Source organism: Macaca fascicularis, chromosome X (assembly GCF_037993035.2).
Source record: "Macaca fascicularis isolate 582-1 chromosome X, T2T-MFA8v1.1".
NCBI classification, from domain to species: domain Eukaryota; kingdom Metazoa; phylum Chordata; class Mammalia; order Primates; family Cercopithecidae; genus Macaca; species Macaca fascicularis.
Genome location: NC_088395.1, coordinates 84,650,029 through 84,666,651, shown reverse-complemented (window position 1 = coordinate 84,666,651; position 16,623 = coordinate 84,650,029). Strand labels below are relative to the sequence as shown.

The following is a 16,623-nucleotide window of genomic DNA, read 5'->3' as shown; positions in this document are numbered from 1 at the left end:
TAGTGAAAGCTGGGTACAGGGGGGTCACTGCCTTCTGGTCCCATGGTGCCACCAATGCACTGGATATACCAGCATTTATTATTATATTCAGTGAGGGCGGGGGTAGGTTAGTGAGGGATTTAGGGTCATTTGATTATGAGGTTAGATGGTCACATGGGGATGAAGTAATTCTTTAACATAACATCTGTATGCAGAAGTAAAGTATACAGAGATAAGAATTTACAATATAGTGTGTACATCAATAATTTCTAACAGAGACTTAAAACAGAAACATAGTCTTTCCATAACCTATGATTAGCCAGATATTAATCAGCAGTAACAGTTACAGCAAAAGCTGGTTACAAACAATCCACAGCAACAGGATGTGAAGCTAGACAACCATTTAGACCAGAAATTCTCAGAAGGGAGTATGCCTTAACCCTAAAGAGATCTAGAAGAGCCGTGGCAAGATGACGGCATTTATAGCCCTAGCTTATCCATAAGGACAGGTGCCTCTCATGCATGTGTTTATAGGCTCTCCACAAGGGTCACATTCCATTCCCAGAGCTATGAACATCTGCTTTTCTGGGATAGGAATCTTAGTGATGTGAAACCTCCCTGACTGCACGTCCGTTCACAGGCTCTCTGCAGGGGAAAGCACATCATGTGCTGTTGGCTCATTCTGGCAGTCCAACCTGGCATTGTCTTTACACAATCCTGCATTCAATTTTGTATTTACAACAATCAGGAGCATTTCATCTTTTATTCCGTAGCAATAGTTTCAGGGGCTTATCCCTACATCTCCCCCTTTTCTCTGATTTAAATGAACCATAGCAATCATACCTTGGCACTGATTACGACTAGATTGAAGAATACTTTTTCCATACCTTGGCACTGATTACGACTAGATTGAAGAATACTTTTTCCAATTTTACACATGAACAATAAACCAATAGCACAAATTATACACAGAACAAAATGAACGATAGTGGATCCTCCCAAAGATTTTACCCATTGAATGGGGTTGAGATTAGATAACCCCTCAGAGATACCGTCTAAAACTTCAGCACTGGGTAAAGCAGTTACGTGTGCTTGAGAGGCCTCAAAAATCTGTTCTTTTAGTTTGCTTATGTCTAAACTTAAATTACCTTCACTTCCTTGTAAATGGCATTTTACCAATTCCCAATTGTGAACAGACTCATTATATTGAAATGGAGTTATACAAAAACCAGAAGTATTCCAATGACATTGCATTTTTAATCTATGTTCTAAACTCATAATTCTATCTCCCATCCATATAACAGCTTGTCTTAGGTCATTAATTTGATTGGCCAATTTTTGATCAATACCTGACTGAAAGTTCCACATTTGAGTAGAATTTGTTTGCCATTTATCCACAAAATGAACAGTTTGAATAGATTGATGTAATGCAACTCCAGCAGTAGCAGCAGTCGCAGTAACAGAAATCAAGCCCATTATTACTGCAATTAATGTAAAAATAAATCATTTACTCCTTCTAGGAAATTTTTGTAGAATATTGTTAATAACATGGATAGAAGGGGAAGATTCCCAAGGCGTATGTAAGGCTACAGGGAGCCAAATACCTTCTCTGACTCTGACTATTAAAATACTATGGTATTGATTAAAGGATGAGTCAATACAAGTATACAAGTAACAATTTACACAGGTAATTTTTTTTAAAATAATATGCATCTTTTGTACTAATAACATATATGGTGGTTTAACACAACTTTTAAGTGGGATAGTTTTATTGGACTCCATATAGACAGTATATATATTTTGGGATGGTACTCTTTTTTGTGAATGTGGAGTGGGGGGAATAGGTTGAATGAGAGGTGGTGGGGGGACATTAGCAACAGGGGGGTAGAAGTTCTCATAATCTTTACTGTCCCGTCTTTGAATTGACCTTTTGATGACTGCCATAGTGATATTTTTGGCTGTGTGTAAATAGTAGTGTAAATCAGTCTGTTGTCTTAGTTTTCAAGGTGACAAGGTGGATTTACTTATAGCACTTTCTCCAGCCCAAAGTCTCATACCAGTCATAGCTATGGTTAATCTCCACAATTCTGAATGTTCAGGTCCTAAGTGGGGAACAATGAGCCTTGGTTTTGGAGGGGCAACCCCTGCCCCTTTCCACTTAAAAGGAAAAAAGGAGTTAAACATACGATATAATAGGGGAGGATTGTCATTACTTTTTTGATAAGTAATATCATGGAGAAAATATTGATAATCTCTGTGACTTTGAGAGCAATCATTAGTAATATGACCTTTAGGAGCCCAATCAGCAATGGTGTAGTGAGAAGAATTAAATAACACAGTTCCTTCTGAACTAACACAATCCTTCCATATTAATTTGTCAGCATTTGAAGACAAGTTCAGGGGACACACAGGTCCTAAAGGCTCATATTGGGATGTGTGAATATAATCAGTGATTCTTATTTTGATCCGTCTTAGAGGTTTTAATGAGAGCCCTGATACCAAGTGTCCTAAAGGAGGGACAGAGTGACTAGATTGTAGTGTAACTGCCCAAATTTGAATATCTAATGAGAGACATCCATTAGTGGGTCCCAGGCACAAGGTGGATACCTAAAACTTAAAGTGATATTGAAAGGGGTTCTTTATTCTGAAGGTTGGGCAGGACAACGATCATCTACAGAACCAGGCATCCAAATACTATCATTAACATAGACCTCGATAGGGGTGTCCATCCATGTCATGGCTCGAATAAGAAGAGGAAAAGGAATACAGGCTCAATATGTATGGTTTTCAACAGTCTGTGGGGTGACAGATGGTAGAAGGATCAGTGTCATCAGGAGGAGGCAGAGGTTGAGCCAGACCTGGATCGCTGCAGACAAGTTGTTCAGGATGACTGACTGGATTGTCTGTTGTAAAGGAGTTAGCGTGGTCATTTTCTTCTTTTTGACGATTGGATGTGTTAGTTGTTTCCTGCTGTGGCATTTTTTTCAGCAAATTTCTCTGTCTTGTTGTTGCATGCATCTTCAGGACACAATTTCAGGTGTCTAGCAGGAATCCAAACAGGAGATTAATGTTCACATGGGAAAACACAAGCATAGCCTCTTCCCCATGTTAAAATAGAACCTTTTGACCACATATTAGATTGAACATCTTTCCACCATACTTCCCTTCCTTGGTTTACCGTGGGACAGTTACCAGAGAAATGTTTTTCAGCAGCAGTAACAGAACTAGATTTAGGAATATTAAGAAAATTTAATGTGAGCAATTCCAAGTTTAGTTGTATGTGAGTGATAGACAACTCCTTATTCCCCTCTTTTTGTTTCAGTAATTGTAATTTTAAAGTTTTGTTAGTTCTTTCTACAATAGCTTGGCTTTGTGGGTTACAAGGGATACCAGTAATATGTTTAATATGCCACTGATCAAGACAATTTTTAAAAGCTTTACTGCAATAGGCTGGACCATTGTCTATTTTGAGCTCACTAGTAATTGCCATAACCACAAAACATGAAAACATATGTTTTTTAATGTGAGAAGTGGCTTCTCCAGTTTGACAGGTAGCCCAGATGAAACTGGAAAAGGTGTCAACTGCGACATGCACATAAGCTAATTTTCCAAAAGAAGGAACATGAGTAACATCCATTTGCCAAATAGCATTACGAGAAAGGCCTTGGGGATTAACTCCAGGAGATTATGTGGGTAAGATAAGAACCTGACACTGAGAACAGTGTTGTACAATTTCTTTAGCTTGTTTCCAAATGAGAGAATATTTATGTTTAAGACCTGAGGCATTAGTATGGGTGAGTTGATGAAATTGTTCTGCATCTATAATGGCTAGAGAAACTATAGTATCAACGTTATGATTACCACTGGATAAAGGTCCAGGCAAATTAGTATGAAATCAAATGTGAGTGATGAAAAAAGGGTGATTTCAGTTTCTGACTTTTTTTGTAACAAAGGGAACAAGGAAAATGGATTAGTATCAGTAATACTTTTGGTGGTAGCTGTTTCTATTGCCTTAGTGGCATGGACTACATAAGCTGAGTCAGAGACAATATTAAGAGGCTGATCAAAATCCTGTAATGCAGAGATAACAGCAAACAACTCGGCTTTTTGAGGAGAAGTGAATGGAGTAGAAACGACTTTATCTTTTGGTCCTACATACCCTGCCTTTCCATTACTGGATCCATCAGTAAAAATGGTAACAGCTGCCTCTAGTGATGATGAACTAGTAAGTTTTGGTAGAATTCAGGAAGTATTTCACAGAAATTGAAAGAATTTTGACTTAGGCAAATGATTATCAATAGTGCCAGTGAAGTCAGCCAGATTAGTCTGCCAGCACAAAGATGTAGAAAAGGCAGTTTTAACTTCATTTTTTGACAAATGGACCACAATAATGTTTGGATCAAAGCCAGAAATTTTAGTGATATGTTGACATCCTAACCCAATCAAAGTGGCCATTTGATCAAGATATAATGAAAGAGTTTTAGAGGCCGAATTAGGAGGAAATACCCTTTCAACTAGAGAATCATCTCGTACTGTAAGTCCCGTAGGAAAGTGCATGGAAGGAAAAACTAAAAATTGTAAAGGCAAATTTGGGTCAATACGAGAGACTTGTGCCTCTCTCACTCTTTGTTCTACAAAAGACAACTCTTGTTTTGCTGGTTCAGATAGACAGTGAGGACTGTTTAAATCTGTATCTCCTGATAAAGTAGCAAATAGATGAGATAATGCATAAGTAGGGATGCCTAGGGTTGGTCTGAGATAGTTGATGTCACTAGTAATTTTTGAAAATAATTTAAGGTGTTTAAATTGTCAGTACAAAGTTGGACTTTTGGGGGCTTCATGGAGTGAGCTTCTAGCCGCATTCCTAAGTACAGAAAAGTAGTGGCTTGTTGAATTTTATTAGGAGCGATGTGGAGTCCTGCATTGGCAACAGCTAATTTTAAAGAAGTAAAACATTGAATTAATTCATCTTTAGTGGGGGCAGCAATCAGTATATCATCCATATAATGAAGAATGTAATTATTTTTAAAAGTCTGTTGGATAGGTTGTAACACAGTACCGACAAACAACTTACAAATAGTAGGACTGTTAATCATTCCTTAAGGTAAAACTTTCCATTGATATCTAGCTGCAGGAGCTGAATTATTAATGGAAGTTACAGTTAAAGCAAATTTTTCACAGTCTGACTTGTCTAAAGGAATATGAAAAAAAAAAAGCAGTCTTTAAGGTCAATGATAATTAAAGGCCATATGATGTTTGGTTTTCCATTCCTAAGTTACTTCACTTAGAATATTAGTCTAATGAGATCAAAGATATAATAAAAAGTCTCCCACAAAAGAAAAGCCCAGGACCTGATGGCTTTACTGATTAATTCTATGAAATATTTAAAGAACTAATACCAATTCTATTAAAACTATTCTCAAAAAACAGAGGAGGATAGAACACCATCAAACTCTTTTCTACGAGGCCAGTATTACTCTGATACCAAAACCAGACAAAGACACTTCAAAAAAAGAAAACTACAGGCCAATATCTTTGATGAATATTCATGCATAAATCCTCAACAAAATACTAGCAAACCAAGTTAAACAAAACATTAAGAAGATAATTCATCACGATCAAGTGGGATTTATCCCTGGGATGAAAAACTGGTTCAACAAACACAAATCAATCAACGTGATAGATCTTAGCAACAAAATAAAGAATGAAAACTATATGATTATTTCAATTGATGGTGAAAAAGCATTTGATAAAATTCAACATCCCTTCAGGACAAAAACCATCAGAAAACTGGGTATAGAAGGAACATACCTCAACATAATAAAACCCATATATGACAGACCCATAGATAGTATCATACTAAATGGGAAATAACTTAAAGCCCTTCCTCTAAGATATGGAACAGGATAAGGATGCCCACTTTCACTACTGTTATTCACCATAGTACTGGAAGTGCTTGCTAGAGCAATCAGAGAAGAGAAAGAAATACAGGGCATCCAAATTGAAAAGGAAGAAGTCAAATTATCCTTGTTTGCAGATGATATAATCCTATATTTGGAAAAATCTAAAGATTCCATCAAAAAACCATCAGAACTGACAAATTCAGTAAAGTTGTATAATACAAAATCAACACACAAAAATCAGTAGCATTTCTATATACCAACAGTAAACAATGTGAATAAGAAATAAACAAAAAAAGTAATCCTATTTAAAATTGCCACAAATAAATTTAAATACCTAAAAATTAACTTAAGAAGGTCTATTAGTCATTTTCACACCACTGATAAAGACATACCCGAGACTGGGCAATTTACAAAAGAAACGGGTTTTTTTTTTTTTTTTTTTTTTTTTAATTTATTTATTATTATTATACTTTAAGTTGTAGGGTAAGGAAAGGGGTTTAATAGACTTATGGTTCCACGTGGCTGCAGAGGCCTAACAATCAAGGTGGAAGGCAAGAAGGAGCAAGTCATGTCTTACATGGATGGCAGCAAGCAAAGATAGAGATTGTGCAGGGGAACTCCTCTTGATAAAACCATCGGATCTCCTGAGACTTATTCACTATTGTGAGAACAGCAGGGGAAAGACCAGCCCCCATGATTCAATTACCTCCCACTGGGTCCCACGCACAATACGTGGGAATTGTGGCAGTTACAATTCAAGATGAGATTTGGGTGGGGACACAGCCAAACCATATCATTCCAACCCTGGCCCCTTCCAAATCTCATATCCTCACATTTCAAAGCCAATCATGCTTTCCCAACAGTCCCCCAAAGTCTTACCTCATTTCAGCATTAACTCAAAAGTCCACAGTCCAAAGTCTCAACTGAGACAAGGCAAGTCCCTTCTGCCTATGAGCCTGAAAAATAAAAAGCAACCTACTAACTTCCTAGATACAATGGAGGTACAGGCATTGGGTAAATACAGCCATTCTAAATGGGAGAAATTGGCCAAAAGAAAGGGGCTATAGACCCCATGCAAATCCAAAATCCAGCAGGGCAGACAAATCTTAAAGGTCCAAAATGATCTCCTTTGACTCTATGTCTCACATCCAGGTCACACTGATGCAAAAGATGAGTTTCCATGGTCTTGGGTAGCGAGTAGCTCTAGCCCTGTGACTTTGCAGGGTATAGCCTCCCTCCCAACTGCCTTCACAGGCTGGCAGTGAGTGTCTGCAGCTTTTCCAGGCACACAGTACAAGTTGTCAGTGGATCTACCATTCTGGGGTCTGGAGGACAGTAGCCCTCATCTCATAGCTCCACCAGGTGGTGCCCCAGTAGGAACTCTTTGTGGGGGCTCTGACCCCACATTTCCCTCCCATACTGCTCTAGCAAGAGGTTCTCCATGAGAAGGCTCCAACGCCACATTTCCCTTCCACACTGCCCTAGCAGAGATTCTCTATGACAGCTCTGCGCCTGCAGCAAACTTCTGCCTGGGGATCCAGGCATTTCCATACATCCTCTGAGATCTAGGCAGAGGTTCCCAAACCTCAATTCTTGACTTCTGTGCTCTTGCAGTCTCAATACCATGTGGCAAGGCTTGAGGCTTGAACCCTCTAAAGCCACAGCCCAAGCTCTACATTGACTCCTTTCACCCATGGCTGGAGTGGCTGGGATGTTGGGCACCAAGTCCCTAGGCTGAACACAGCACTGGGACCCTGGATCTGGCCCACAAAACTACTTTTTCCTCCTAGGCCTCTGGGCCTGTGATGGAGGGCCTGCCCTGAAGACCTCTGACATGCCCTAGATACATTTTCCCCATTGTCTTGAGGATTAACATTCAGCCCCTTGTTATTTATGCAGATTTTTTCAGTGGGCTTAAATTTATCCTCAGAAAATGGGATTTTCTCTTCTATGGCATTGTAAGGCTGCAAATTTTCCAGTTTTATGCTTTTCTTCCCATATAAAACTGAATGCCTTTAACAGCACCCAAGTCATCTCTTGAATGCTTTGCTGCTTAGAAATTTCTTCTGCCAGATACCCTAAATCATCTCTCTCAAGTTCAAAGTTCCACAAATCTCTAAGGCAGGGGCAAAATTACACCAAGTCTCTTTGCTAAAACATAACAAGAGTCACCTCTGCTCCAGTTCCCAACAAGTTCCTCATTTCCATCTGAGACCACCTCAGCCTGGACTTTCTTGTCCAGATTGCTATCAGCATTTTGGGCAAAGCCATTAAACAAGTCCCTAGGGAGTTTCAAACTTTCCCACGTTTTTTCTGTCTTCTTCTGAGCCCTCCAAACTGTTCCAACCTCAGCTTGTTACCCAGTTCCAAAGTCACTTCCACATTTTTGGGTATCTTTTCAGCAGCACCTCATTTCTGGTACCAATTTATTGTATTAGTCCATTTTCACACTGCTGATAAAGACATACCCGAGACTGGGCAGTTTACAAAAGAAAGAGGTTTAATTGGACTCAGTTCCACGTGGCTGGGGAGACCTCACAATCATGGCAGAAGGCAAGGAGGAGCAAGTCACATCTTACATGGATGGCAGCAGGGAAAAAGAAAGACCTTGTGCAGAAAAACCCTAGATTTTTAAAACATTCCGATCTCATGAAACTCATTCACTCTCACAAGAACAGTGCAGGAAAGACCCATCCCCATAATTCAGTCACCTCCCACAAGGTTCCTCCCATGACACGTGGGAAATGTGGGAGTTACAATTCAAGATGAGATTTGGTTGGGGACACAGCCAAACCATATCACTACCCAAAGAAGACTATGTCGAGGCATTTAATCATCAGAACCCCAAAGGTCAAGGACAAACAAAGGATCATAAAAGCAGCAAGAGGAAAGAAACAAATAACATACAATGGAGCTGCAATACATGTGGCACCAAACTTTTCAGAGAAAACCTTATCGGCCAGGAGATCTGTAAGGTACAAGCAATCTACAGATTCAATAAAATTTCCATCAGTATACCAAGGACATTCTTCACAGAAACAGAAAAAAAAAATCCTAAAATGTTTATAGAACCAATAAAACTCCAGAATAGCCAATGCTGTCCTAAGCAATAAGAACAAAATTAGAGGAATCACATTACCTGACCTCAAATTATATTACAGAGCTACAGTTACCAAAACAGCCTGGTAGTGGCATTAAAACAGACACATAGACCAATGGAACAAAATATAAAACCCAGAAACAAATCCACACAAATACAGTGAACTCATTGTTGACAAAGGTGCCAAGAACATACACTGGGAAAAAGACACTCTCTTCAATAAATGATGCTGGGAAAACTGAATATCCATATGCAGAAGAATGAAACTAGACTCATACATCTCTTGCCATATACAAAAATCAAATCAAAACGGATTAAAGGCCGGCGCGGTGGCTCAAGCCTGTAATCCCAGCACTTTGGGAGGCCGAGACGGGCGGATCACGAGGTCAGGAGATCGAGACCATCCTGGCTAATATGGTGAAACCCCGTCTCTACTAAAAAATACAAAAAACTAGCCGGGCCAGGTGGTGGGCGCCTGTAGTCCCAGCTACTCGGGAGGCTGAGGCAGGAGAATGGCGTAAACCCGGGAGGCGGAGCTTGCAGTGAGCTGAGATCCGGCCACTGCACTCCAGCCTGGGCGACAAAGCGAGACTCCGTCTCAAAAAAATAATAATAATAAATAAACAAAACGGATTAAATACCTAAATCTAAAACCTGAAACTATGAAACTACTGAAACAAAACATTGGAGAAACTCCAAAAGCCATCAATCTTGGCAAAGATTTCTTGAGTAATACCCCACAAGCACAAGCAACCAAAGCAAAAATAGGCAAATGAGATCACATCAAGTTAAAAAGCTCCTGTACAGCAAATGATGCAACAAAGTGAAGAGACTACCCACAGAATAGGAGAAAATATTTGCAAACTACCCATCTGACAAGGGATTAATAACCAGACAATATAAGAAGGTCAAACAACTCTATAGGAAAATAATCTAATAATCTGATTTTTAAAAATAGGCAAAATAGTTGAATAGACATTCTCAAAAGAAGACACAAAAAATAGAAAACGTACATGAAGAGGTGTTTGACATCATTAACCATCAGAGAAATACAAATCGAAACTACAATGAGATATTATCTCATTCCAGTTAAAATGGTTTTTATACAAAAGACAGGCAGTAACAAATGCTGACGAGGGTGTGAAAAAAAGAGAGTCCCCTACACTGTTGGTGGGATTGTAAATTATTAATACTCAACCACTATAAAGGAGAGTTTGGAGGTTCCTCAAAAAAACAAAAATATAACTACCATGTAATCCAGCAATCCAACTGCTGGGTATACCCAAAAGAAAGAAAATCCATATATCAAAGAGATGTCTGCACTCCCATGTTTATTGCAGCACTCTTCACAATAGCCATCATTTGGAAGCAATCTAAGTGTCCATCAACAGCTGAATGGATAAAGAAAATGTGGTACCGAAACAAGGATGCCCTCTCTCACCACTCCTATTCAACATAGTATTGGATTCCTGGCCAGAGCGATCAGGCAAAAGAAACAAAGGGCATCCAAATAGGAAGAGAGGACGTCAAACTGTCCCTGTTTGCAGATGACATGATTCTGTGTCTAGAAAATCCATAGTCTCAGGCCAAAAGCTCCTTTAGCTGATAAACAACTTCAGCAAAGTTTCAGGATACAAAAATCAATGGACAAAAATCACTAGCATTTCTATACACCAACAACAGTGAAGCCAAGAGCCAAATTAGGAATACAATGCCATTCACAATTGCCACAAAAAGAATAAAATACCTAGGAATATAGTTAACCAGTGAGGTGAAAGATCTCTACAATCAGAACTCCAAAACACTGCTCAAAGAAATCTGAGATGATACAAACAAATGGAAAAACATTCCATGTTCATGGATAGGAAGAATCAATATTGTTTAAATGACCATATTGCCCAAAGTAATTTACAGATTCAATGCTATTCCTATCAAACCACCAATGACATTCTTCACAGAACTAGAAAAAAATTTACTTTTTTTTTTTTTTTTTTTTTTGAGACAGAGTCTTGCTCTGTCATCCAGTCTAGAGTACGATGGCATGATCTCAGCTCACTGCAACCTCCACCTCCCGGGTTTAAGCGATTCTCCTGCCTCAGTCTCCCAAGTAGCTGGGATTACAGGTGCCCACCACTGCACCCAGCTAATTTTTGTATTTTTAGTAGAGACTAAAAATCTCTACTAAAAGGGGGTTTCGCCATGTTGGCCAGACTGGTTTTGAACTCCTGACCTCAGGTGATCCGCCCACCCCGGCCTCCCAAAGTGCTGGGATTACAGGCATGAGCCACCACGCCTGGCCAAAAAAACTATTTTAAAATTCATCTGGGGAAAAAAAAAAAAAAAAAAAGCCCTAAAAGCCCAGGCAATCCTAAGCAAAGAGAACAAAGCTGGAGGCATCATGTTACCTGACTTCAAACTATACTACAGGACTACAGTAATCAAAATAGCACGGTGCTGATACAAAAACAGACACATAGACCAATGGAACAAAATAGGGAACCCAGAAATAAGCTCATACACCTACAACCATCTGATCTTCAACACAGCTGACAAAAACAAGCAGTGGGGAAAGCACTCCCTATTCAATAAATGGTGCTGGGATATCTGGCTAGCCATAGACAAAAGATTGAAACTGGACCCCTTTCTTATACCATATACAAAAATCAATGCAAGATGGATTAAAGACTTAAATGTAAAACTCAAAACTATAAAAATCCTGGAAGACAACCCAGGCAATGCCATTCTGGACATAGGAATGAGCAAAGATTCATAATAAAGATGCCAAAAGCAATTGCAACAAAAGCAAAAATTGACAGATGGGATCTAATTAAACTTGAGAGCTTCTGCACTGCAAAAGAAACGATCAACAGAGTAAACAGACAACCTACAGAATGGGAGAAAGTATTTGCAAACTATGCATCTGACAAAGGTCTAGTATCCAGCATCTCTAAGCAACTTAAACAAATGCACAAGAAAAAACAACCCCATCAATAGGTGGGCAAAGGATATAAACTGATACTTTTCTTTTTTTTTTTTTTTTTTTCAGAGACAGAGTCTCGCTCTGTCGCCCAGGCTGGAGTGCAGTGGCCAGATCTCAGCTCACTGTAAGCTCCGCCTCCCGGGTTCACGCCATTCTCCTGCCTCAGCCTCCCGAGCAGCTGGGACTACAGGCGCCCGCCACATCGCCCGGCTAGTTTTTTGTATTTTTTTTTAGTAGAGACGGGGTTTCACCAGGTTAGCCAGGATGGTCTCGATCTCCTGACCTCGTGATCCGCCCGTCTCGACCTCCCAAAGTGCTGGGATTACAGGCTTGAGCCACCGCCCCCGGCCTTAAACTGATACTTTTCAAAAGAAGACATACATGTGGCCAACATGTATATGAGAAAAGCTCAATATCACTGATCATTAGAGAAATGCAAATCAAAGCCACAATGACATACCATTTCACACCAGTCAGAATGGCTGTTATTAAAAAGTCAGGCCAGGCACAGTAGCTTATTTCTGTAATCCTAGCACTTTGGGAGGCTGAAGTGGGCAGATTGCTTGAGTCCAGGAGTTAGAGACAAGCCTGGGCAACATGGCAGAACCCCACCTCTACAAAAAGTACCAAAATTACCTGGACATGGTGGCACACACCTATAGTCCCATCTACTAAGGAGGCTGAGGTGGGAGGATCGCTTGAGCCCAGGAGGTCAAAGCTGCAATGAGCTGTGAGCGTGCCTCTGTAGTCCATCCAGGGTGACAGAGTGAGACCCAGGCTCAAATAAAAAGAAGTCAAAAAATAACAGGTGTTGGCAAGGTTGCAGAGAAAAGGGAATGCTTATACACTGTTGGAGGTAGTGTAAATTAGTTCAGCCATTCTGGAAAGCAGTGTGGCAATTCCTCAAAGAGCTAAAAAGAGAACTACCATTGTACCCAACAATCCCATAACAGGGTATATACCCAAAGGAATATAAATCATCTACCATAAAGACAAATACAAGCCAGGTGCAGTGGATACCTGTAATCCTAGCACTTTGGGAGGCCGAGGCAGGTGGATCACTTGAGGTCAGAAGTTCGAGACCAGCCTGGCCAACATGATGAAACCCTGTCTCTGCTAAAAAAAAATACGTAAATTAGCTGGAAATCACTTGAACCTGGGAGGCAGAGGTTACAATGAACCGAGATCACATCACTACACTCTAGCCTGGGCAACAGAGCAGGACTTCATCTAAATATATACACACACACACACACACACATATATATATATATATGCATGTGAATGTTCATTGTGGCATTATGCACAATAGTAAAGACACGGAATCAACCTAAATGCCCATCAGTGACAGATTGGATAAATAAAATGTGGTACATATACACCATGGAATACTATGCAGCCATAAAAATGAACAAGATTAGGTCTTCTGGGAACATGGATGGAGCTGAAGGCCATTATCCTTGGCAAACTAACGCAGGAACGGAAAACCAAATACCACATGTTCTCACTCATAAGTGGGAGGTAAATGATGAGAACTCATGGACACAAAGAGGGGAACAACAGACACTGGGGCCTACCTAAGATTGAAGGGTAAGAGGAGGAACAGGATTAGGAAAAATAACTATTTGGTACTAGGGTGACAAAATAATCTGTATGACAAACCCCTGTGACACAAGTTTACCTATATAACAAACCTGCACATATACCCCTGAACATAAAATAAAAAAATTTTTTAATGTGGGACTTATACGCAATGGAGTACTATTCAGCCATAAAAAAGAATGAGATCCTGTTATTTGCAACCACAAGGATGGAACCAAAAGTCATTATGGTAAGTGAAATAAGCCAAGGACAGAAATACAAACATCACATGTTTTCACTTATTTGTGGGATCCAAAACTCAAAACAATTGAACTCATGGACACACAGAGTAGAAAGATGGTTACCACAGGCTGGAAAGGATAGTGGGATAGCAGGTATGTTTATGTGTACAACAAAATAGAAACAATGAATAAAACCTGGCATTTGCTAGCACAACAGGGTGACTATAGTCAATAATAACTTAATTGTAAATTTTAAAATAACAAAGAGTGCAATTGGATTGCTTATAACACAAACAATAAATGCTTGAAGAGACGGATACCCTATTTTCCATGATGTGATTATTTCACATTGCATGCAAGCATCAAAACATTTCATGTACCCCATAAATACATATACTTACTATATACACAGAAAAATTAAAAATATAGATAGCTGTTTGTCTTATTGTATTTACATTCCTTTTAAAAGTCTTATATTTCTGTATATAAAGAATACACAATACAGAGTACAAAATTTAAATGTGCAAGAGTTAGATTGCGCAGAGGACAGAAATATAATGAAAAATATTGTTAGATTTTCTCACACATATTATTTAACTTATCCTACTATTAATTACTACTAATGGCCTTAGTGTTTTGTTTAAATAGCACTTATGTAACAGAAAATAATACATAAAAACATAATTTCAAGTGAACACTTATTGTTAAGTAATGATACATATGCACAATTATTTATAATATGTTATGGGTTTTCTTCATCTACAACATCTAGGTCCTGGGTTGGCTCTCTGCAAGTTGGTCACCCTAAGACTGTAGTACCATTCTAGTGGGAGGAAAAATATACAAACAAGATACTATTTGTAAATTGCACAGAATAGAAACTGATAAACAATGGTGCCTTCTGTGAAAGTGACATCAGTGGCCGGAACAGGTGAGAGAGGCTTTCTTTTACTAGGGTATTTTAAAGTAGTCTTAAATGTTGTACCCTGCAAATATACCACGTATTTTTATTTTATTTTATTTCTTTTTTTGAGACGGAGTCTCTCTGTCGCCCAGGCTGGAGTGCAGTGGCACCATCTCGGCTCGCTGCAACCTCCACCTCCTGGGTTCCAGCTATTCTCCTGCCTCAGCCTCCTGAGTAGCTGAGACTATAGGCTTGTGCCGCCACGCCCGGCTAAATGTTGTATTTTTAGCAGAGACAGGATTTCACCACGTTGGCCAGGCCGATCTTAAACTCCTGACGTTAAGTGATCCGCCCGCCTCGGCCTCCCAAAGCGCTGGCATTACAGGCGTGAGCCACCGTGCCTGGCCTCCACCTATTTTTAAATGTACCTTGCAAATATTCAAAAGCAAGCGACTGTTGTTAGTTCTGCAGAGGGGTTGGCCACAGTAAGAGTGGGGAAAGGCACTAGCTCAGCGTGGGGGCACGTGCTCTCACTCGAAACAATGTATTGAGAACACTTGGTTCTTGGGGGTTCCTGCCCAAACTTCAAGATGGCGGCCAGGTGGACGGCTGATTCTGATGAGTCTGATGAGGTGAGCTGCTCCGCAAAACTGAAGGGCCCACTAAGACTGGGAAATTAGTATGTATTTGTGTATGTGTTTGTGAGGAGAGCCGCTGGAGGGTTTTAAGGAAAACAGTGATTGGATTTATGACCGAAAGGTCCGTCTAGCTGTGTAAGGAATGTCGGGGGACACTATTTGGGGAGCATGTATCTGTAATCTTGGTGAGTAAGGATGTTGGCTTGGACTCGTTAGCATAGTAGCACTGGATGGAGATGTGGAGACATGGATAGAACTTTGGGAGGTCACCTGGACAACACTTGTTGCTAGATTGAATGTGGATTGTGAGGGAAAGCACCAACATGGCTGCCTGCTCCGTTTCTGGCCTGGGTGAGTTCCTGTTCCCGAGATGGAGAATCCTAGGGCGTTGGTTTTTGTGTAGGTTAAGAGTAAGTTATCTGCGACATTTTAAGCCAGAGATAGTTAACTGATGCACTTTTTTTTAAAGTCACTGGGGCTAGATGGTCGGTTCTCACGAGAGTCCTTCGGGCAGTTCTGTGGGGAGGGGCTGGGAAGGGTGTAACTGGGAGGCAAGGAAGGGTCCTGTGTTGGCCTCAGCGGGGAGACAGTAAGCTGCTCGGGGCCAAGAGTGGCTAGAGGGTCTCTAACGGGCAGAGTGAAGGCTTTAGTTTTTCATCAGTGTGAAATGGGCAGCCACGGTAGGGCTTTGAGTGTGACAAGGGCTAACGAAAATCCTGTGTGGACAGCAAGCTATTGGGTAGGATTGCCAGATTTAGCTAATAAAAATCCGGGACACCCGGTTAAATATGAACATCAGAACAATTATTTCGTAGCATAAGTATGGCCTGTGCAAATCTGGGATATACTTATACTAAAAATGTATTCGTTGGTGATGTGACATTCAAATGTAACGAGTCCAACTGTGTTGGACCAAGCAGCCCTAACATTGACTGGGTCTGGAATTTCGGGAAGCCGAAAGGGGCCAAGGTGGTAGCCATGGAGGTGTGAGGAGGGACCCCCGCAAAGGTGAGGTTAGCCCATTTGGTGCCCTTTGCCGGAGAACAACTCTGGGGAGTCGAGCTTCTCGGCTCCTCTACTTCTTTTAGCCCCCAGCAGGCTCCACGGGGAAGGATTACCTGCTTCTTCCAATCCTGAGCTCCGGCGCCCGAGCGCGTCTCTTCCCCTGGCCAGCGTCTTGCTGAAACTCCCGCCCCCCGCGGCTGGCACGTAACCCCGCCTTCCGCTTCCCTCCTCCCTCTCCCCGCAGGGGTGGAGCCTGAGCGAGGAGCCCGCGAGCTCCTCTCTCTCTCCTCT

General features: G+C 40.6%; 1 long non-coding RNA gene across 2 annotated transcripts; it reads right to left on the bottom strand.

Annotated features, from left to right (window-relative positions):
- Positions 1 to 16,516, bottom strand: LOC107128563 (uncharacterized). 2 transcript variants are annotated; one of them, XR_012430366.1, is made up of 4 exons: positions 16,446 to 16,516; positions 6,762 to 6,838; positions 867 to 3,020; positions 1 to 822 (listed from the first exon to the last, which is right to left on the bottom strand). It is a non-coding gene; the product is annotated as an uncharacterized lncRNA (long non-coding RNA). The 2 variants fall into 2 exon arrangements; XR_012430367.1 differs by lacking the exon at positions 6,762 to 6,838.
- Between the last annotated feature and the right edge of the window lie 107 nt (positions 16,517 to 16,623).